Genomic DNA, 23490 nt, shown 5'->3' on the forward strand with positions numbered 1-23490 from the left:
TTAATGCCATCAGAGAGGGGGAAAAACCTAATCCTCTGGAAGGAGAAATAGTGTTACGTAAGAAGCAAAGCAGTCCATGGGTTGCAATTCTGCTTTCTATAAAGAAGGTCCAGCCCCAAAAGTCATAGTGCATTTTAATGGATATATCGAAGCTATTCAATATGTTAACGCAAAATATCAAGACCAAGCCATGTACGCTGCTGAGAAAATTAATTAGCCAGGGGAAAGTAGACGCTGCCCCAACCACTTGAGGTATTATTATGTAGAAAAGGGAGAAGGGACAGCAGCACAGTTGATATCAATTGGTAGAAAGTGAGTGGACTTTGGCTCAATGGAAAACAAAATAACTTTCTCTTACACTATGAGTTGTCCGTCAATGGAACAGGCTACCTTATGAATTATTATTGTGGGATTTTATTGCCAGAGGAAATTCTAAAATCATGTTAGTTCCTCTTCTCAACTGACCTGTGAGATGACTGAGGTCAGGTTGGGTTTAGTGACTTTCACAGAGTCACACAAGAAGGATAAAGATTGGAAAACCTGGTCTGAATCTGTGCTCCATTGTTCTCTAGCGATGAAATCTTATTTCCCTTCTTCTGCTTTCGGTAGTCCTGAGAGACGCTATGAGCTTCAAGAGATGAGATCTGAGCCTGGTTCCCTTTATCACAGGTGTGGCTAGGAAAGCTTGGAGATGCAACCAGAGCAGGGTGATGTTTTTACTTCATAATAATATTAGCTTTTTTGGTTCACCTGTAATAAACACAAAATATGAGAGTAGCAATAATATTAGTTTCTCATACATATCCCTTCTCAAGTAACTGCAACAGTAGTGAGAATCAAGTTTTGTCTTCCTCTTGCCAGAAACTGAGTGAGTAGTAGCTTTAATGTTTACCAGAGGGAGGAGACTAAGAAAATTAACAAATGCATAAATAGATTTAAGCCTTGAAAATGTCTGTTCCATCCTTTGGGAAGGGGGAGAGAGACCCAAGGAGAGGGTGATGATAAAACGAAGAAGGCTATGGAATGTAAAGTAGGCGGGGGTTGGGCATGGAGGGAGGGAGGGAGCACCCAGGCTAAACCCAGAGACCTGGAGAGCATCCATTGGACTCCAGAGCCTTAGGCAGTAAAGTCACTCTCCTTTTTAATGTTACGAAAAAGTAAAGTGACTAGAGCAGGAGTATAATTTCATCATTTCCTATAGCTTATGTGGCTTTGTACCTAATATAAGTATTTGGGCATAAAAGTTCTGAAACCTTCCTTGGAGCAAACGTCACTAGCTTCTGTGAGAGAAAGAGGGACAGTTCCTCCTGCGTGGTTAACAATGGCAATCAGATTCAGTTTGGACATTGAGGTCATTAGTATTTACCCATGTGCAGTACGTTCGTGTTTAGAGAGGAGCAGAGTCAGGATGTTTTACTTCTGTACTCTGTTCTACTATCCTTTCATTCCAAAATGTTGGTCAAGAGCAGCCATGAGGGACAGAGAGCGGCCGTCTCACACATAACACTTGAGGAAGCCACTAAATATAAGAGCTGAATTTTCTAATTTATAAAAATTAGTATCATGGTCCCAGGTACTTCTTTGGTTGTCATTTTTAGACTCACATTAGATAATATGCAGTGATAACTTAGATCTGTCTACTAGGGTTGTTCACATTGGAATCAGCCAAATGATGGGCTTGCTGTCTCCCAGGATTAGGAAGATAGGGATTCTTGCATTGGGTGAGACACGGCAATTGTGTGTGTGAAAAAGTTCTGAAAACAAAATATCACATGTTTAAAAACTTTTTTTTTTTTTTTTTTTTTTTTTTTAAAGGATGGGAGAAGGAAGGCAGTTTGGTATAAGAACAAGAGCCCAGGACTTTGAATCTGAGGATCGATCTTAATTTTGGTTTTCTCATTGTTATTTGGGTGACTTTGAACAAGTCTTCCTAAATCCCAGATGATGGTAATACTTTCACCCAATTGAGGAAGAAATAAGCTGGTGAGCTTGAAAGTATTTTTCTACCTATGGAGTGATACGCTACTATTATTTAGGGCAAGAAAAAAAAAAAAACTTAGGAAGCATCTATTCACTTACAATGTTATCACTGTAAAAAGTTTATCCACAGGATGTCAAAGATAGATGAATGCAGAGTAGCTCATCAATTATCTCAACCTAGACAGACTCATCCAGGGCTGGGCAAAATATTAGATTCATGTCTCAGCTATACAGGTAATGAACGGATCAGGGAGAGTTTTATTTTACTGGTGTTTTTTTTTCTTCCTACAAAGGTGGAGCTCAGACCTGAATACCTGTTATAATAAGCGTGGCTCAAAAAAGTTTGCTATGCCAGGATCTAGGAGAAGAGATTCAAATATACTTTGGCTTGGATATGAAAATGGGAAGGAAAGCTATGTTATGGTGAGGTGCCATTTCAGATACTTCAGATTTCCAGGGCTACCCACTGATCCCTTTCTCTTGATTCAGGGCACGCTCTCTGTAGCATTGGCTGCATCAGCTACTCTTAGCCATGAACCAGAGCATCTTAGAATCTGCTAAGTGCCTACGGGGTCTGTAGCTTGGAAAACATGTCTGCAAAGTTAATAGAGAGCTTCTGCTCCGAGGACCGAGAGATTTCAATCACTGGTATTGTCACTAAGTGGGGATGACTGGGGCCATGGTGTAACCTTGTCTGGAAAAAAAAAAAGAGCAGAAACTTAAAAAAAAAGAAAAAAAGAAAAAGAAAAAGAAAGAAATGAAATGAAAAGAACAACCTTGCTGAGTAGGTGCCAAGTCCAGTTGTGAAATGGTGCAGGTGTGTGAGCTGACTAGAGCTGGACTGATTTCTTCCCATGGAGGGGGGGCCCTCCTGCAGGGCCATGTGACTCACCACAGTTCCACTGCTCAGAAACAGGAGGTTAATTAGCCCAGCACTTAATGAGAGCGTCTGGAGGAACTGTTGAGAAAATACTAAAAAATAAATGAGATGGAGGAACGATGGAGAAAAAGGCAGAGGGCTGTGATGTGCTCTGAAATGGCTGGTAGGAGAAAGAATACAGCTGAAACAAATTGAGAATGACTGCACAGTTGAGCCTGGCCTCAGTGCCGCTGGAGATGCATTTTTTAATAAAATAGCACGAAGGTGGAGGAACTTTAGAAGCTTGGCAGTTATGGATGATGATATGAGTGTGTGTGCATGTGTGTGTGTGTTTAGGGAATGGTGTTGGGGGGGGAAGCTTTGTTTTCATTTTGAGAACTTGAGAATTGTAAGACTTCTAAGGCAAGGGAATAATTATCTTCTATCCCTAGGATCATTTTTATTGACTGCCTATCAAGCTCGGCACTTGGTCATTGAAAAACAAAAAAAATAAACCAAAAAACTGTGGAATAAACAAATGAATAGAAAAATAAATGAGTTTCATTGAGTCAATGCCATAGATTCATGACAGTTATTTTCAAACCATGCCGTAAGAAGTCTAAAACTTCCATGGAGATATGTCAGAAAACTCCATAAAATTGTTGGCCAAATTGCTTGGATGAGTGCATGGCTCTTTAGAGAAGTTCTTCAAAGACCAGACACTTAGCAGGGTTTTATTTAATACTAAAGGTCTTACTGAGCCAAACTTTAGCATGGCTATCATAGCCAAAGTTCATAGGGAGAGCTAATAGCTGAATTACGGGTTAAGTCGAGAACTTCTGACTTAAACTCCAGTGTTCTTTCCAATTCAACATGATTGAGGCTGCATAAATATCAGAAGAACAAGCCAAATAGTATATTTGATGTTCATAAACAAGTGTCAGTATCTTGCAAATGTGGCAAAACTTGGGAGGACAATGTGAGAATTTAGCCAAATTTTCAGGCAAATAGGTATCTAGAAATGAGATAAACACCAAAGGGGTAAGGGCAGAAGACACAGTAAAAATACACATATGAGGCCTGTCAATTAAGTTCACAAACTTGTTGCAACAATGTTGCTAACTTTTTTTTGATATCAGAAGGATTATTCATTATGAATTTGTACCATCTGGACAAACAGTTAACCAGGTTTACTATTTGGAAGTGCTGAAAAGGCTGCATGAAAAAGTTAGACGACCTGAACTTTTTGCCAACAATTCATGGCTCTTGCATCACGACAATGCATCAGCTCACACGGCACTGTCTGTGAGGGAGTTTTTAGCCAGTAAACAAATAACTGTATTGGAACACCCTCCTTGCTCACCTGATCTGGCCCCCAATGACTTCTTTCTTTACCTGGAGTTAAAGGAAATATTGAAAGGAAGACATTTTGGTGACATTCAGGACATCAAGGGTAATACGACGACAGCTCTGATGGCCATTCCAGAAAAATTGCTTTGAAGGGTGGTCTAGGCACTAGCATCAGTGCATAGCTTCCCAAGGGGAGTACTTCAAAGGTGATGGTAGTGATATTGAGCAATGAGGTATGTAGCAAATTTTCTAGGATGAGTTCACAAACTTAATTGTCAGACCTTATATATAGCATTGACACAAAGAGAACTTAACACTGTGGAATCTTGCTCTCTTAATTTGGGCTACTATTCTTTGAGGTAAATAATATGATTCCAGTTTTAAAGATGAGGAAACTGAGGCTTAGAGAGATGAAGTAACTCAACTAAAGTCACATTGTTAGGAAATGATATAATGTGGATTCAGTCAGACCTGCCAAGGACCAATGTCCTCAGTGTCAGTACGTGGAATAAGTGAACGTGATCTAGAGGTAATTAATAGAGTTCCAAAACAAATGGGCAAAGTAATCAGAAAATGTAAGAATTATCTGCATACTGACAGATACTGTAGCAACAAATGAGAACCGAACCATCAATCTCCACCCATAGCCTAGGCATTAAGAATGGAACCCACACATTAGCTTCTACACTACCATGACTGGGCCATTTCTCTGTCTTTGTTAACATGTCTTTGCTATTGTTCAGTCTTCATGAGCATGACCTAATTCCTCCAAAAGTGTCCTGCCTAAGCAAATGTTTTTGTTGTTCATTACAAGAGCTTTCTGGAAGATTCAATTTTTCAATGGAAAACATCAACAATCTATGATTTGAATCTTGCCTCAAAATATTCACCTTCCTGTTTCCATCAATCCTGGACTATTGTGTCATAACACTTACCCAGCCCTAACCAAACCCTAACTTTAGAGACCTGCCTGAGGTCAATAAATTTTGATCTTACTTTCTCCCGGAAGACATAGACAAAGCCTTGCAAGGTGATGTTCTCAAGTAATCAATTCAGGTTTGTCTTACCAAGAGGTGTGTTTGTACTATTTGGGGATCCATCTTTTGACATAAACTTAGCTTTGAAAAGTATTCAAATAACAAAACCACCTTGCACACTTCTTTGGCAAAGAGTGAAGGTAGGAACCCAGACCGAGAGAACCACCAAACAGAGCTTACCAGACTCTGCTACTCGGCCAATAAATCTAACTTCTGACCCAAGGAAAGGCCAAGTGGTCTGTCCTCTTTGCTACCCCTTCCCCTAAACATAATAGCTCCTTTTGCAGGCAAAGATGAAGTCAGTGCTGTTGGGGAGGGAGGGAGAGAGAGAGGGATTGTGCCGGTTGGAGGAACCAGAGGCAAAAGGCAGAAGGAAGGTATCATAAAAGGACAGCCCCTGGTCCCAGAGCTGTAATAATGAGACAGTCTAACAGTATTACCAGGGTTGCCATGTTGCTCAGTGAGGCTTACTTAGAATGTCATGCTGACGGAGAGGGGGGGATGGATGCAAAAGTCATTTTTTGAGCAAAAGGCAAAGAACGTAAGATACCTTTTCACCCAATCCTTTTGCACTTTGAAATACTATATCAAACTGATTTATGAAGGTCAAATTCCATCTTAAAAGGCATTGTATTGATCTATCATCAAAGGCAGAGGTAGGAAACAGGCAATCGTCTAGGAAGATAAGGACATGGGCTTGAGTTCTCTGTGATGGGTGGGGCTGTTCTTTGAGAGGCTGCTGTCTCCCTGTCATTTGGTGCTCAGGGTCTTTTGACGCAGGTGAGATCACAAAACCTACCTGATGGGGCTGCAACTGAAATTTCAATGGAGTTACAAGTGAAATTGCCAAAATTCTTGCCATAGTCATTGGCTTAATTTGAATTATTTTAACCAATTGAGCATGCTGGCTACTGCACAGTGGTATTCCCAAATACCAGTCTGGTGACCTGATCATTCAAATTAGGTGGGGCTGTAAAGGTAACTGAGTCTAGTATGAGATGAATGATCCATGGGCCTGTTTCTTTGACCAAGTATTTAAAAGTAGTCACAACAGGCAAAGACCACTATAGTCACTACAACGACAACATATTGGAGTGAGAAATCAAAAAGGGGTAAAACGTTCAGGCAAACCCATTTCATGTAGGAGAAACGAGGCAAGGGGGTAGGGGCAAAATGTTCCATATTCAGATACTCTGAATCTGGGGCTTCTTTAGCTTCTACAGAAACAAAATGAACAGTTCTATGCTTGCCATTAAATCCTTTTATGTTTTCTCAAACCAGTGGTGTTCAGTCACGCCTCCTTTTTTTGCTTTCTAGCTTTTAGAAATTTATAGGTCGTTTCTTTGCAACTGATGATTCTACTGACATCATATTTGCTGTCAATTTTTACATTTTGTATTCATTTTTTATTGACTTATAAAAAACAAAAACCAAAAAAAAAAAAACCTTTTTAATATTAGCGGAATGTTGAGGAAAGGAGATGAGCAAAGGAGTGAGCATGAGTATTGATCCATTGCCTTCAACTAGAAGACCTTGGTTCCAAGAGCAAATGTTTTTAATTCTAATGATGTTCAATTTGTTAGTGTTTTTTCTTATGGTTCGCACTTTTGGTGTTGCTTTAAGGAGGTTTTAATATGGAGTTATGCTTAAAACCTTTGCTTGAATATCCATAAGACAGTCTAAGTAGCATAAGAGTAACATCAAGTTCCATAAGACTTCAGCGGAGGGAGAGCTCTCTTAGAAGTACATAGTTTTGCAATGTGGCTTAACAGTTTTCCAATAAGCTGCTGCTGACTTTTGAATTTTCTAATTATTGAGATATATTGTTAAGGTTTCAAGATTTGGCTTAAGCACATAAACTCTTAAGAAATATATCTATCTATCTGTGGCCAGTGAGCCCTAAACAAAATTATTAGTGATGTAAAGACCCAGGCATTCTCCTCAGCTCTGCCCAGCACCTCCTCCCCTTGCCAGCCACATATCCTTTTATTCCATAGGAGTTTCAGTTAAGTTGTGGCGGACCCTTTGGTTGTATACATTTTCTTCTGTGATTTATGAGAAACAAATTAATTGTCTGTTGATTTTGCATATTGCTGTGATCCTCTTTGCTACACTGAGATCGTTGATTTTGTTTGTTTTGAACTTACTTTTGAGAGACGGATGGCTTCTCTGATTAAAAACATATATATTGGGGGGGGTGCCAAAAAATGTACACACATAACTTGTATTCATTTTTGTTGTTGATATATAGTGAGTATTGCAATTTTAATACAGTTTTTCCTTTCTTAAAATATGTATTCATTTTCCCCCTCTCTCTCTCTCCATATGTATATATGTATATATATGTATATATATACACATATGTATTAGTAGTAGTAGTAGTACTAGTACAGTAAATGCCTTATCATAGCACCATGAGTACCTTGAGGTTTCAGTGTTAGCATTGTCAGAATTCTGCACATAGTAGGTTCTCAGTAAATCATTGATGAAAGGAAGAATAAGTGATTGAACTGCTGATACAAATCAGAAAAGAGATGAACACAGCTTTTACTCCTATACTTTTATAGGTCTATCGATATCAATACACATATAAACATTAAACCAAGGGTATTACATATAATCCTGAGGTTGAAAGAAGCAGTTTTATCCCTGATGATTAGGAGGAAAACACCTAACATTCCTCTAGATGTAAAAAGAAGGGCATTTCTTTTCTTTCAGTTGTTAAACAATGATGTTAGTTTTATTCTAAGATACTTTGTTTAGCTCTTTTTATAAGGCCAACCAGAATCGAGGTGTGGTAAAGGAAAGAGACCCTCCCCTCATTCGCTCTGTGGTTGCCATTGATCAGGTAGCATTGCAAGCCTTTCACTGAGATGTCTGCTGTCCTTGCCTCATGGTGGCTGCAGTTTGCACTCATGCTGGGGGAACAGAGAGCCCCAGCCCATTTTTTGACCCCCATCCTCCAGGCAGTGCTCATAACTAGCATATGCTCTGGCTGAATGACCTGGCTTCATTCACAACTAAATCAGTTCCAAACAGCCTGGATGATAGAGAGCAGCTTATCAATAATTGAAAAGAAAGGCTCAGAGATGTCCCATTATCTGAATAATTAATGCTCCACTTGGGCTTTGTAATTCCTTAATAAAACTGACTGATTGATTTGCTTAATTAATTCCTCCTTTGACAGGCTTATTGCTTTCTTTGGAGACAGGGATGGGTAAAAAGAAAAAAAAAAGGCAATTCAAGAGAAATGATTTAAAATCTTCATAAACTTTAACCTCCTCAGAGTATTATGAAAACAAGTTCTCCAGCAGACCTTCTCCCCCAATCTCGGCTTTGCCATAGAAGACCCCCCCATGCATCTGAAAGACGATACCACATGTCACCTGTGTTTGGCATTGCAACCGATGACACATTATGCTAAACCGTAAGGGCCCCAGCCACATCTGTAGTAATAAACTCAGCTCAACCTTAAACACTTTTGAATACATCGATCTGAATGAATGTTTAAAGCTGACTTCCATTTAAAGCAATGAGCGCTGAGCAAGGCCATGGCAGCTATCTGGACGCTGGGTAAGTCGACGGCTTTGCCTGCATCCCTCTGGCTTTAGTGCACCTGCTCTGACTGAAGAACAGCCCTTGTCACTAGAATTTGGTCTCGTCACATCTCTGCTGCCATCCTTCCTGTGATGACTGGAGTTGACCAGAGAAGGATTGAATCACCCCAGGAAATTAAATGAAGAAATGGAAAGAAATAGGTCCTGTGTGGTGAGGGTTGGAGGGTGGAGATTGAGAAAAAGAAAACTGTGAGTTAAATAAGTGAATGTAAAGTAATGCACGGCACAGGGAAGGGAATTAAGGCCATTTCTCTTAATTCTGGAACTCAGACAATCTGCAGTTAGAAAAATATACAATCATTCTTAGAAAACGTTATAAAAGGATAAAAATATATAGAAGATAAATTACTCAATTGGAAGAAGAAAGCAAGCCTTACTAGCAGACATCCCAATGATTTTGTCAAGTTAAATAACCAGGATATACAATAGAAGTTTTAGTGCTGGAGTCTATTTTAGTCATCTATAGTCCCATGGCACTGATCCCTGTGGTTTTTCTCAGAACTTTGTCTTAGTCAGCTCAGGCTGCTATACCAAAATACCATAGACTGGGTGGCTTAAACCACAGACATTTATTTCTTACCGTTCTGGAGGCTGGGAAATCCAAGATTAAGGTGCTAACCTATTCGGTTTGATGAAGGCACTGTTCCTGGTTTTCAGATGGCCAGCTGCTTTCTTGCTGTATCCTCATATGGCAGCAGGAAAGAGTAAGCAGGATGTGGGGAAAGAAAAAGAAAGAGAGAAAGCTTTTTGATTACTTTTTATAAGGGTACGTATCCCATCATGAGGATCCCAGGGTCTTATCTAAACCTAATCACCTCTCAAAGGCCCCTTATACCATCACACTTGGGGCCAGAGGGCATCTAGATTTGAATTTGGTGGTGGTGTTGCAAACATTCAGTTTATAGCAAACTTTGTTAAGGAAACAGTGGTGAAGGTAGGACAGGTGCCCTGTATGGAAATTTATTTCTGACCAAGGGTTTCTGTGCAAAGACTCTGACAATGGCAGAGTCTGAAGTAGTAAGAACAAGTTTCTTTTCCTCACATTTTCATGAAAAGAGTAGACGTGTAAGTAAATGAAATATGTTTCCTAGAAAGGCATCACCCAGTCTCATGTGTGGAAGCTCAGCTAACTATCCTCATCAAGAAATGGTGTTTATGGTACCCACCTCACAAGGCTGCTGAGAGAAAAAGAAATATATAAAGCACATAAATGACATTTGGAACAATACGCAACTCTTGATAAATGATGGGTATTAATGTTGTAGCAAATAGTCAGATGTTGGGGAATTTGGCTGTGAGGGGAAAAAAAGAAAGTCCACCAAGACTTTGTATGGCAAAATTCATACATTGTGCCCTAGATCAGAGAGATTAAGTCTTCCTGAAAGAGAAAGACTATTTCCTGAGTTTGGAACCATTTCCTGTGACCTGAGAGAATATAGAGATTGCAAAGAATTGGATCAGCCATGGAAGAATAGGGTTAAAAAACAAGAACCACATGGACACATGTTGGCAATGCCATTTAAGGCACTGCTCAGAGGAGAGAGAAGTTTATATAAAGGGCTTCGGGTGGACAAGCCATCTCCTGTGGAGATGGATGCCAACGGTGATACCCAATGGATTTCACGTGTTCTGGTCCTATTGACAAGACCATTCCATTTTCAGACTGATATTCATTCCATTAATTACTTTTTTTCTGAATCAAATATTCATCAATTCTGATTATTATCTAGTTTCCCACAAATACCTTCCCCTTAACAAGAAAAGAATTGGTCATAGACTTTGCCTATTTCATTTCCTTTGAGTAGAATGTATTTTCCCAGTAGAAAGGTATTGTTTCCAGCAAATGAAGAAGCTGACATTCTGGGTTTACTCTTCAGTCTGCAGTGTGGTTAAGGGAACATGCGTGAGGAAGATGGATGCAGTCACAATGTGCTGAGGAAAGCAGGTTACTGAGACTGCTAGAAGGGGCACAGCTAAGCCATTGTGAGAAAATTTACCAAGAAAATAAATGCCACCCTGTGAAGTATCTTGGAAGAGACACTGCCATCACTTCCCTAGAAGTCACATACACACATTTTCAATATCATCTGGGACTATCTTGTTTGAATTACTATAAATATTAACTCCATATACTTTGGTCAAGTCTCTACTATGTACTTGCATTTTGTTAGTCAGTGAAAATAGATGTCCTAGATATGGTATCTGCCTCCAAAGACTTCTAGATTACTTGTCAGCGAAGACATTCTGGAGACAGATGGCTACTGTAGAAAACTATACATATACAGAAATTTAAAAAACAACAACAAAAAACAGTTTTCAGGCACACAGTTGTATGTTGTATTCTCTGGAAACATCAACTTTCCATGAGCTCTTCAAGTTCAAATAGTCCAAATATGAATAGTGCAGTTTTTTCTTGCTTCCCCCAGGTTAATATCTACCATATGTCTTAAATATATAGAACAATTATGATTTTTAAATATCTTTAAATTTCTTTATCAACTTTGATTTCAAATAATTAGGTTCCTTGTTTCAACAAACTATTTACGTTCTCCAGAATTTCTTGCTACATTTCAACAAATTCTGTCAAATCCCTAGGAAGAATTAAATTTTTTTCCTACCATGGTTTGATTTTGTGCCTCAAAAAAAGTCACCTCATTCATAGTGTATGCCAGAATGCTAATAAATGTCCAAACTGAAAATGACAGCGTTGCTTTTTAATATAGCTTGATACTTGATGATAATGTCTCATTAACGACATGGAAGAGTATTGACTCTCTCTGTTGTGTGACATGATGATACACTGTTGTGTGACATGATTTCCTTCTGTGTCTCAAAGGAGTGGCTGTGTAATTGTCATCTGAGTATTACCATTGCAGACTTCTAACATCTCATCTGCATTGCTGAGGTAAAGCCAGGAGATACATTTCCCAGAATCCCTTTTTCTGTATTGCTCCAGATTTAGAGGGTAAATAGAACAGAAAACATTGTTCTTGGAAAGTCATGGAAACTTTGAAGTGGCTTCTCAGACTGACCTATGAGCTCCCATTCTGATGAAGTAGATTGGGATGGTGGTAGTCTTTCTTTAAACTTGGAATGGAAGCAATTTGTCAGCAAATGACCCACTATAGGATGAAATCATTAGTGACTGTTTTCTTGTTAATACCGTGTTTCGCCGAAAATAAGACTGGGCCTTATATTAAGTTTTGCTCCAAAAGACACATTAGAGCTTATGTTCAGGGGATGTCATCCAGAAAAATCATGCTAGGGCTTATTTTCCAGTTAGGTCTTATTTTCAGGGAAACACGGTAGCACCATCCTGACTTTCTATTCTCCCTACTCTTTTAACGTGTGTAAACCTTAATTCATGTATTAATTTTTTTAATCCCTGTAATTCTTAGCGAGGCTCTGATTCCATGATCAAACCTAGACTAATTTATAGGGAATTACCCATATGAAAGATTCAAATGCCTTTTCAGTTACTCAAGTGAAGACAGCATGGGGATTTAATTCCATTCCAATGTCTAGGTATGCACCAACCAAGCTATTTCCTCTGATGAAATCTCTCTTTGGAAATCTTAGGAAAAGCTAATAGGCAAACATTTCTTGAAGATGCCTTTCATTAGAGAGACTTAGGCCTAAGAAAACCCAAAGAAAGCCTAGGCTGGTTGTCTGTGCAATACCTGTTTCATGGATAACTTATAGTTCTCCAAATATCATTTTTCCAGCACTTCTGAAAGAACTAAATTGCATAGGGAAGAACTTTTTCTAAAATTAAAAATTAACTTAGATGTCAAAAAAAAAAAAACTCTTGAATTTAATTTATCACAAAAGCTACATTCTCAAATAGAATCTAATGGACCAAAACAGATAAAGCAATTAAGTGGGAAATGCCATGAATTAATCTTATTTAAAGAGGCAGTGAGATGAAATTCATATTTTTAAAGATACAGTAACCAGGAAAAAAACCACAAAACTTTCCAGGTCAGCTACTGGTGTCATAATTTAAAATAATGAAACATTATAGGTGCCTAATTTATTAATTTTCTGCACGTGCTATTTGTTAATTTTGGCATTCCCCTCAGTTTTGATTGCTGGTGACTTTCCTATCTTTAGAGACATTTTACTGTTTTTACTGTTTGCTAAATTTTAGTGGTAATTGTGTGTGTGCTATGCAAAATGAAAGAGTACTGATGTCCTAAAAAAAGCTCAAGCTTAAACTCAGCTTTTCTAGAATATTCGTCCGAATAAGCTCTCTGTACCTTAGTTTCACCTCTCAAGTGTTAAGAACCTTATACAATAATATAGTGGTGAAGGTAGTCTTTAAAAGACTCTATAGCATCCTGATTGTTACTGTTATTGTTATTGATTAATAGAGTGACTATGTTTTATCATCTTTTTTATAGGAATTGTATATAATTAAGGTGTACAAATTGATGTTTTGATATAAGTATACATTGTGAAATGATCACCACACCAAAACTAATTAACAGATCCAGCACTTCACAGTTACGTGTTTTTTTTTTTTTTTTTTTTTATGAGAACATTTAAAATCTACCCTCTTAGCAAATTTCAAGTACACAATACAATATTGGTTACTGTAGTTCTAGAGGTCTAATGTATGTATGTATGTGTAGCAGAGTAACTGTGTTTTGAGGTTTGGTGTTATATTTCCTTTCTTACTGCTTTTTTGGCCACGTTACCTCATGGACTTGGGGGCAGACTGCCCAGGTTCCTATCTTGATTTTAACAGGTTCTACGTCTGATATCTACAAATTTATTCTCTTTGTGACTTGTTTCGTCCATCCATAGTACCTGCCTTACAGATAATTTTTGCTGATTACAAAGATTTCACAGAGAAAGAGCTTAGAAAGAGCTGGTGCACAGTGAACATTCAATAAAGGTTAATTATTATGTTAGTATTATTTTACATAGTATTTATTTGACTTCATTCTAAATATGTGTTATCATATCAAAGGGTTATTTGTAACATATGTCCTTCATGCTTATAAAGAGCAAACTAACAAAAATAAAAGTAAAAACTCAACGCATTATTTTTGAGATTAGTAAATCTTTTTATTTTCTTTTTTTAATTAAAGTTTATTGGGGTGACAATTGTTAGTGAAATTACATAGATTTCAGGTGTACACTTCTGTATTACATCATCTATAAATCCCACTGTGTGTTCACCACCCAGAGTCAGTTCTCCTTCCATCACCATATATTTGATCCCCCCTTACCCTCATCTACCACCCCCTTCCCCCCTTCCCCTCTGGTAACCACTAAACTATGGTCTGTGTCTATGAGTTTTTGTTTCTCATTTGTTTGTCTTGTTCTTTTGTTGTTTTTGTTTTAGATACCACATATCAGTAAAATCATATTTTCATGAATAGTCCTATTTCATCTTTTCTTACCGCCGAATATTATTCCATTACGTATATGCACCACAACTTCTTTTTTTTTTTTGCAGAAACACTAAGTTTATTGTGTATTTCAAACATTCTCAATTACTTTCCTAATATCTTAACATTTAATAACAGTTATTTATAATTGATTTCCATATTATCATATAAGATACATTTTTTTTAAATTTATTGAGGTGACACTTGTTAGTAAAATTACATAGATTTCAGGTGTTCAATTCTGTATTACATCATTTATAAATCCCATTGTGTGTTCACCACCCAGAGTCAGTTCTCCTTCCGTCACCATATATTTGATCCCCCTTACCCTCATCTCCCACTCTTCACCCCCCCTTACCCTCTGGTAACCACTGAACTATTGTCTGTGTCTATGAGTTCTTGTTTCTCATTTGTTTGTCTTGTTCTTTTATTGATTTTGGTTTATATACCACATATCAGTAAAATTATATGGTTCTCTGCTTTTTCTGTCTAACTTATTTCGCTTAGCATCATACTCTCAAGATCCATCCATGTTGTCACAAATGTTCCTATATCATCTTTTCTTACCGCCAAATATTATCCCATTGTGTATATATACTATAACTTCTTTATCCATTCATCTATGGAAGGACATTTTGGTTATTTCTATGCCTTGGCCACTGTAAACAAAGCTGCAATGAACATTGGAGCACACGTGTCTTTATGTATAAATGTTTTCATATTTTTTGGGTAGATACACAGGAGAGGGATTACTGGGTCATACGGTAATTCTATTCGTAATTTTTTTTTTATTTATTTATTAGTTTCAGGTGTACAAGACAGGGTAATACTTAGACGTTCATCCTTTATATCCCTCACACTGTGAACCCCTCTCCCCCCATCCACTATCCCTCCGACTTCACACTGAACCATCACATTATATATATAAAATTATAGTTGGCATTCATTAATGTTTAGCTTCTGGTGTACAATGCCGTGATCAGGTATCCACAGTATCCCTGAGTGTACCACAACTTCTTTATCCATTCATTTATCGAAGGACATTTTGGTTGTTTTCATGTCTTGGCCACCGTAAATAAAGCTGCAATGAACATTGGAGCACACGTGTCTTTATGGATAAATGTTTCCAGATGTTTTGGGTAGATACCCAGGAGAGGGATTGCTGGTTCATATGGTAATTCTATTTGTAGATTTTGAGGACCCTCCACACTGCCTTCCATAATGGCTGCACCAGTCTGCATTCCCAACAATGGTGTATGACGGTTCCTTTTTCTCCACAGCCTCTCCAACACTTACTATTTGTCTTGTTGATGATAGCCATTCTAACTGGGGTGAGGTGATATCTCATTGTGGTTTTTATTTGCATTTCTCTGATGATTAGTGATGTTGAGCATTTTTTCATATATCTATTTGCCATTTGTATGTCCTCTTTGGAGAAATGTCTTTTCAGGTCCTCTTCCCATTATTCAGTTGGGTTGTTTTATTGTTGTTGAGTTGCATGAATTCCTTGTACATTTTGGATATTAACCCCTTATCGGAGGCACTGTTTGCAAAAATCTTCTCCCATTCAGTTGGTTGCCTCTTTATTTTGTTGATGGTTTCTTTTGTTGTGCAGAAGCTTTTAAGTTTGATATAGTCCCATTCATTTATTTTAGCTTTTACTTCCCTTGCCTTTGGAGTCAAATTCATAAAATGCTCTTTGAACCCAAGGTCCATAAGTGTAGTACCTATGTTTTCTTCTATGCAGTTTATTGTTTCAGGTTTTATGCTTAAGTCTTTGATCCATTTTGAATTAATTTTGATACATGGTGACAGATAGCAGTCCAGTTTCATTCTTTTGCATGTTGCTTTCCAATTTTCCCAGCACCATTTATTGAAGAGGCTGTCTTTTCTCCATTGTATGTTTTTTGCTTGTTTGTCAAAAATTATCTGTCCATATTTATGTGGTTTTATTTCTGAATTCTCAATCTTAACCTTTTAAAAAATCACCCATTGCAAAATATAGTAAACCATAATGTTTAGGAAATCTCACAGTAAGTAGCATAATTTAAAACAAATCAAACAGTAGACATTGTGCTTTACTCCTCCCCATCTCCACAGCGGCATGCTGATATGCACTCCTCCACCTGCTCCACCCCACAGGAAAGTCATGTTTATGAGGACACAGCCTATATTCATTGTTGTTGTTGTTGTTGTTTTTTCCCTACAGTCCCTTTTTTGTTTTTTCCCTATAGTCTCTCTCCCTCCAGAACATTTTGCATGTTGTCAATAGATTTGTCTTCCTAAAATGCCCCTTCGACAGAGCGACCTCCACTGTTCCCATACGGAATCTGGTCTTCCAAGCCATCCACCAGCTGCCTGTACCAGCCAATTTACCACATCCGAGTACTGCTTCTCAGTTCAGTGTCAGCTAAGTTTTTCCTGTTGGCTCAGTGTTCTTTTGAACACCTGTGTTGTGGATCTTTCAGTTCCTTGGACTTTTTGCCCTCCACACTATCCAATCCTACCCACTTTTCAAGGTGACACCCAAGTACCTAACACCTTAACAAAGCTTCTTCTGTTCTTGACTCAGAGGTTTCTTTTGTGAACCCCATAACAATTATCAAGGGTGAATCTCTGGTTTATCCTAGTTTATCTCCCCCACCATGTTTCTAGAGCCATTGGAAATAGACTCATGTACCTAATAACACAAACTTAGAGACTGATTTTTTACTGTATTGTTTAATTTGTTAGGGTTGCGTGTGTTTTTTTGTGTTTTTTTTTTTTTAAATTGAACTCATCTCCTTTCCTCCTTCTCCATGCCCTCTCTCTCTCTCTCTCTCTCTCTCTCTCTCTCTCTCTCTCTCTCTCTCTCTCACACACACACTTTCTGTATCTTTGGCTGATAATAATGGGGTATCACAACAAAACATTTTGTTTATTGAAATTAACTCTTACACATTTTTACTATTAACATATATTTTCTTAATAGTTACCCCTTAGAGTCACATTCAGTTAATGGGATTTCAAAATTAGCACTAGGAATAAATAGCAGTATAGCTAAAGTGAAATTTGTTTATATAACAAGTTTGGCTTTCTAATCAGTTTTGCTAATGCTATAAGATTTAAAATAGTATTTAACAATGGAAAATAAAATAAGTACATTGATTATGATAAGAAAGCATTGACTGCATTTTTTTTTCTCCAGAAAATGTACAGAAGTCTAAAAGGCTCTATGAAGAATAAAGAAGAGACATCTTCTTTATTCAGTTGAAGAGACATCTTTGAGGTAAGGAGAAAACAGTGGAACTGCTTAAAATGATGAATACTACCTGAGAATGAATGATGGGTGTTTACCTGAGAAACAAACAAAAAAATTAGGTAATATAAAGTTGTTGGTCAAATTGTTAGACAATGTAATCTGAGTAGACTTGTTTGAGTTGTCATAGAAGACCCCACTCTGGATTAATTAAACAATTATGGAAAATAAGTCTTGTAATGAAAATAATTAGCTGAAAAAAAATCTGTCAGCTGATTATAAACAGTTAGATAAGATTAAAATGGGAAAGTATATTTAAACCTATAAAAGCTTGATCAAGTTAAGCAGGAACATACATTTTATGATGTGGCAACAATATAGAAAGATTCTCATTTCATTTACAACATACTCAGATTCCTGATTATGATACAATGGTGTCTCATTTACATGTGTATCAGATAGCCACTCTATTAAAACTGGGCATTGGAGTATGTGGTTAGGAGTGAGGCAGTAGATTTTTAAGGCAGCAGTATAGAGAAGAAAGAATGATTGAGATTGCCATGTGAGCACATTTAATGAAGGGGGATGGGCAGATGGAAAGACTGAGTTTTTAATGCATGGGAACATATAAGATTGAAATATAGATAGGTGTTTCCTGTAAAACAATTCTGAAAAAGAAAACAAAAATTTAAAAAATAGGTATATCAAAATTAGACCTATAGAATCCATACAGCAAAAGCTCTCTAAAAATTATATATTTCCTTTTTTTATTGTGATAAAATATACATAGCATAAACTCAACTCTTTTAACCATCCTAAGTGTTGAATTCAATGGCCTTATATATATTCCTAACGTTGTGCAATGATCGCCGCTATCCATTTCCTGAATTTTTCATCATCTCAAACAGAAACTTTAAACCCATTAAATAATAACTCTTCATTCCTCATTCTCCCAACTCCTAGTAACCTTTATTCTGCGTTCTGTCTATATGAGTTTGCCTATCCTAGCTAGCTCATGTAAGTGAAATAATAAGGTATTAGTCCTTTTGTGCCTCGCTTGTTTCATTCCCCGTGTATTCAAAATATTCCACTGCATGTATATACCACACTTTATTATCTGTTGGTCTATTGGTAGACCCCTGGGGTTCTTCCATATTTTGGCTATTGTGAATAATGCTGCTGTAAACAGGGTTGTACAAATATTTGTTTGAGTCTCTGCTTTCAATTCTTTTGGATATATTTCCAGAAGTGGAATTACTGGGTCATATAGTAATTGTATATTTAACTGTCAGAAAAACCACCCAACCGTTTTTCACAATGGCACCAACATTCTCACCAACAGTGTATGAGGGTTCCAACTTCTCTACATCCTGACCAATACTTGTTATTTTCCACTTTCTTTGATAATGATACCTAATGGGTATGAAGTGATAAAATGATATAAGTCTCAAACATTATTATGGAAAGAGGCAGAAAAATAAATTCTTCAGTGAAAAATGCCAAGTTCCAAAGCATAACATGTCTTTTAAAAATATAGCCAGAATGCTCATATGGTCTCCTAGACCTTCCATAATTTGACCTTTTTCTGTTCTCCAATTACTCACAGGTAAGCTTTGCTGATTAGGGAAAAGGATAAAACCTATCTTTCAAGTATTTATGTCTTTACTCTGCCTCGTGTGTCTAGCTCAAGAGCGAAAAAGTTTTTTTTTTTTCCACCCTACAACATGGAAGGTTATAATACAGTTCTGTAAGTGCCCTTTGTTCCCTGTGATGATGATTCTCACACAGGGGAAAGTCCCCTTGAGTTGGCAACATCAGATCCCCACAATGGAGGTGTGGAGGAGGAATGAGAAGGTTCCAAGCTTATATATGATTTCAAAAGTACCCCGATGATGCCGGTGAATCTCTACACTAGTTTAGTCACTGCTATGGCCATACTTGAGGAGTCATCACTTCCTGTAATCAATTAAGTAATCAGTTAATCTTCCTGCTATTTATTAATAAATGCCTACCACATGTCTCCTTTTGTGGGTGATTCAAAATAAGTGTATTATCCATGCACTGTTAGAACTCAGTCTTGTGAAAGCAGACTTGAATAGAGTAATATGGCAATGTATAATTAGGTGTTAGAAAAATATGGTACAAAGTATAAGTACTGCAGGAATTATGATGAAGGGAGATGAATAAAATTATGAGGAATCTTCAAAACAGAGACAAGAATTGAGCAGGACCTTGATAGGTAGGAGGGATTTCTTTAAGTGGAAGAGGAAAAGATGAGTATTCTGGTAATGATAAAAACCATGAATAAAGACATAGAGATGGTGATATATGAAGGGGGTGCTTTCAGAACTTGGAAGGTAAGTTTAACAGAACTGAAATAGGTATAGTATGAAGCTGTGGGAAATATATAACAGGAAGTCCTTTTATAAAGGTCCTTGATTATTTAAAATGATACAGCAGCAAATAAGACATTTTAGCTGGTGGGACATTAGGGTCTGATACATCTCCACTTTACGTAGAATAACAGTATTCAAAAGAGTTGAACCGATCAACTTTGTGCCTTGTAGGTGAGTCAATAAAACCAATAGTCATTTACCTGGAAGTGAAAATTCTCTGATGAGAATAATGGATGTGGTATTTATGGCACTATGCTTTTTGTTGAATAGAGGGAACTGGTTGAAGAGTAGAGGCGGGAGTTGTCCATTCTGAGAGGCTAATAGTTCCAGTTCTGAACATAAAGCTTTGTTCACTTTCATCCAGTCACTTAAGAATGTTTTGAATGTGCACTGCCATTAAGCAATAAATAGAATCTTATTCCAGGATCCAAAAGCTACTTGAAAATGTATGTAATGATGCTCTGCTTTTTCTCTTCATAAAAGAACAACCACTTTAGACACAGATTTAGAGAAAAATCACTTTTCTGGAATTTCAGAAATATGTTTTATTCATTCAAGAGGAGAATGGAGACATCTGGTCCTGGGGGTGGTGGAGGGGGTGGAGTGCTAATCATGAAACTATAAGATATGGGGTGCTTTTGTTTCCTTAAAGTCATTTTATTTGACAGTAATAATGTAATTTGAAGAGTGCTCTAGTGAAACTCAGTTACAGAAAAACTGGTTCTTGGGACAAAAAAATAGCATGATGAAGACTTTCACCCACACAGATGTGCCTTCCTTCCCCCACACCTCAGGTTGGTGAAAGGTAAACTGACAAGAAGAATGCACATCAGTCATTGACTCTTTACCTTGGAACCTGAGAGGAGTGAGTATTCTAACAGCAGTCAGTACCCAGCCACAGACATAAGAAGACACTGTTCTTTCCAAATATGGGCAATTACCAGGCCTCAGTTAAGAGCTTGGGCATTATGAAGAATCTCTGTAACATAAAAGCCTTAGAAATATACTAATACTCAAGATAGGAAAGAGAAAACTTCTAAGTGTGTTTATTATAGCACACATTGACATTAGATTCCCAGGTTCCCTTTGCCCCAAAATTCATGTCAAAATAAATTTGGACATGGAAATAAATAAATAAAACTTGCTTTTATGTTATACATAAATATATAGCATTGCATATACATTTATGTGTAACAAAAATAAAGTTTATTTTAAATAATAATTGAGTATACTATGTTTTTTCTAGTTTTTCCCACTTAAAAATACATTGTGTAAAACAATTTTAAATAAAGCAAAACAACAGTAATAAATGTATTGTGAGAAGATTTCCAGATCAGTAAATTAGAAGATCTCTGATTGTTTTAACAGCTGCCTTATACATATTTTGTTGGGTGGTTTGTACCATGATGTTTGTCTTCGTCTTTTGCTATTACAAACGCTGCAGCTGATACAGTTTCGCTTGTTTGTGTGAATTTTTCTATCAGATAAATGTTAGAAGAGGGACTACTGGGTAGAGATCCATTTCTATATTTTGATAGATACAGTCATCACTCTCCACATAGATTTTATTAATCTACAATCTAGCTAAGAATGTATAACAGTGGTTATTTTTACACACACTTGGCAAACTAGGTAGTTATTAAATACAGTTTGCCAATCCAGCTTAAAAATGATTCTTCTTAATTTTACTTGGTTTTAACTTTGTTTCTGTACTTTTTCTCTAAGCTGCAGTGATACTGGCCAGCTATGACCATTTCTACTCCAGTGCCTTTACAGTTGCTAAGTCCCCTGGCCTAAAATAAGCTTTCCCAAATTTTATGTGAGTGATTCCTAGATACTTCCATTTTAAAAGTTTTTTGCATCACCCTCTTGAAATTCTCTACCATCCCTACGCTAGAGAGTACACTCCACCCTTTTAGTTTCCCTTATTTTCTTAGAAATAAGTGAAATTATTTTATTTGTCAGTTTGTCTTTTCACATTAAGTTTATGCATGTTCTTTTCCTATTTATATATATATATGTATATATGTGTGTATATATATATATACACATATATATATACATATATATATATATATATATACATGTAATAGTGCCTAGACTTAGCTTTAAATTTTTCAAATATATAATTATCTTTCTCAATATAATTTATTGAATAATTCATCATGTTTCCTCTTACTTGAAATGCTAACTTTTTTCATGTACTGAATTTTCTTGAATTCCTGAGGCTGTTTCTTAATTTACTCTTCTCTCCCCGACTGATCAGATATTTATTCTACAATAGAACCACGTTTTTCAATTTAATGCCCTTTTTAATATATTTTAATATCTGATGGAGAAAGATTTCCTTCATGCCTGTTATTTTACAAAGAATCTGTGGCAAATCTCATAGGTCTATATATTTAAATAAGGTTTAATACCCATTATCAATAAGACAAATTGGCAATACAGAAATATACAGGTTAGGGGTGGCCAGATGGCTCAGTTTGTTAGAGCATGAGCCTTAAACAACGGGGTTGCCAGTTCGATTCCCACATTGGCCAGGGAGCTGCACCCTCCACAACTAGATTGAAGACAACAAGCTGCTGCTGAGCTTCCGGAGGGGTGGCCAGATGTCTCAGTTGGTTAGAGCGCAAGCTTTCAAAAACAAGTTTGCTGGTTCCAGTATGGGATGGTGGGCTGTACCCCCTGCAACTAAGAATGAAAACGGTTACTGGACTTGGAGCTGAGCTGTGCCCTCCCCAACGAGATTGAAGGACAACTACTTGGAGCTGATGGGCCCTGGAGAAACATACTGTCTCCCAATATTTCCCAATAAAATTTATAAAAACAAAAAAGAAATATACAGGTTAATATACATATTTATATTTCAAAGCTTAAAAATAACAAGTGGAATTTAGTATTACATTTTTACTTCCCAAATTATGAAAGAAAGCCAGGTAAGAAATAATTCACTTAGCAAAAGACAGAAATTCAAGACCATCCCAATGATGTATAACAAGTACAAGGAATAACAGAAGATTGATGTAAACTAAAAATAACCTTTTGGCAGATAAATACAGTTAGAAATTTATTTATCTGATTTATTAATTATCACTTGCAGATCAGGTAAAAACAATTAAATAATAAATAAATAAATAAATAAATAAATAAATAAATAAATAAATAAATAAATAAATAAAGCAAGCAAGCAAGCAAGCTTTGGCAAGATACATACCTGAAGGAGAAGATTCAGAAGCTACAGAAAGAAAAGCATACAGTAAATAACAAAAGAAAGAAGATGGAGGAAAGGAAGGACGACAGCGAGAGGTGGAACAAGAAAAAGTAAATAGTGATCCTTATGGAGCTATTAGTTTCCTAGGAATCTGGGAGAGTCATCTTATGTGACAAAGGTCATCCATATTAAAAAAAAAAATACAATTTACCATGAGATTATCTTTCTCTTATGAAATAAGTAAAGTATACCAGGAAAAAATTATTATACTGGGAAATTTTAATACAACTGCCTCAGCCTTTGACCGGTTATAGAGACAAAATTATAAACTGATTTAATAAGTATTTACCAAACTCTGTATTTTGGGGTAGAATATGAAAAGCAATTGTCTAGCTCTTAT

This window comes from Rhinolophus hipposideros (assembly GCF_964194185.1).
Source record: "Rhinolophus hipposideros genome assembly, chromosome: 17".
NCBI classification, from domain to species: Eukaryota; Metazoa; Chordata; class Mammalia; order Chiroptera; family Rhinolophidae; genus Rhinolophus; species Rhinolophus hipposideros.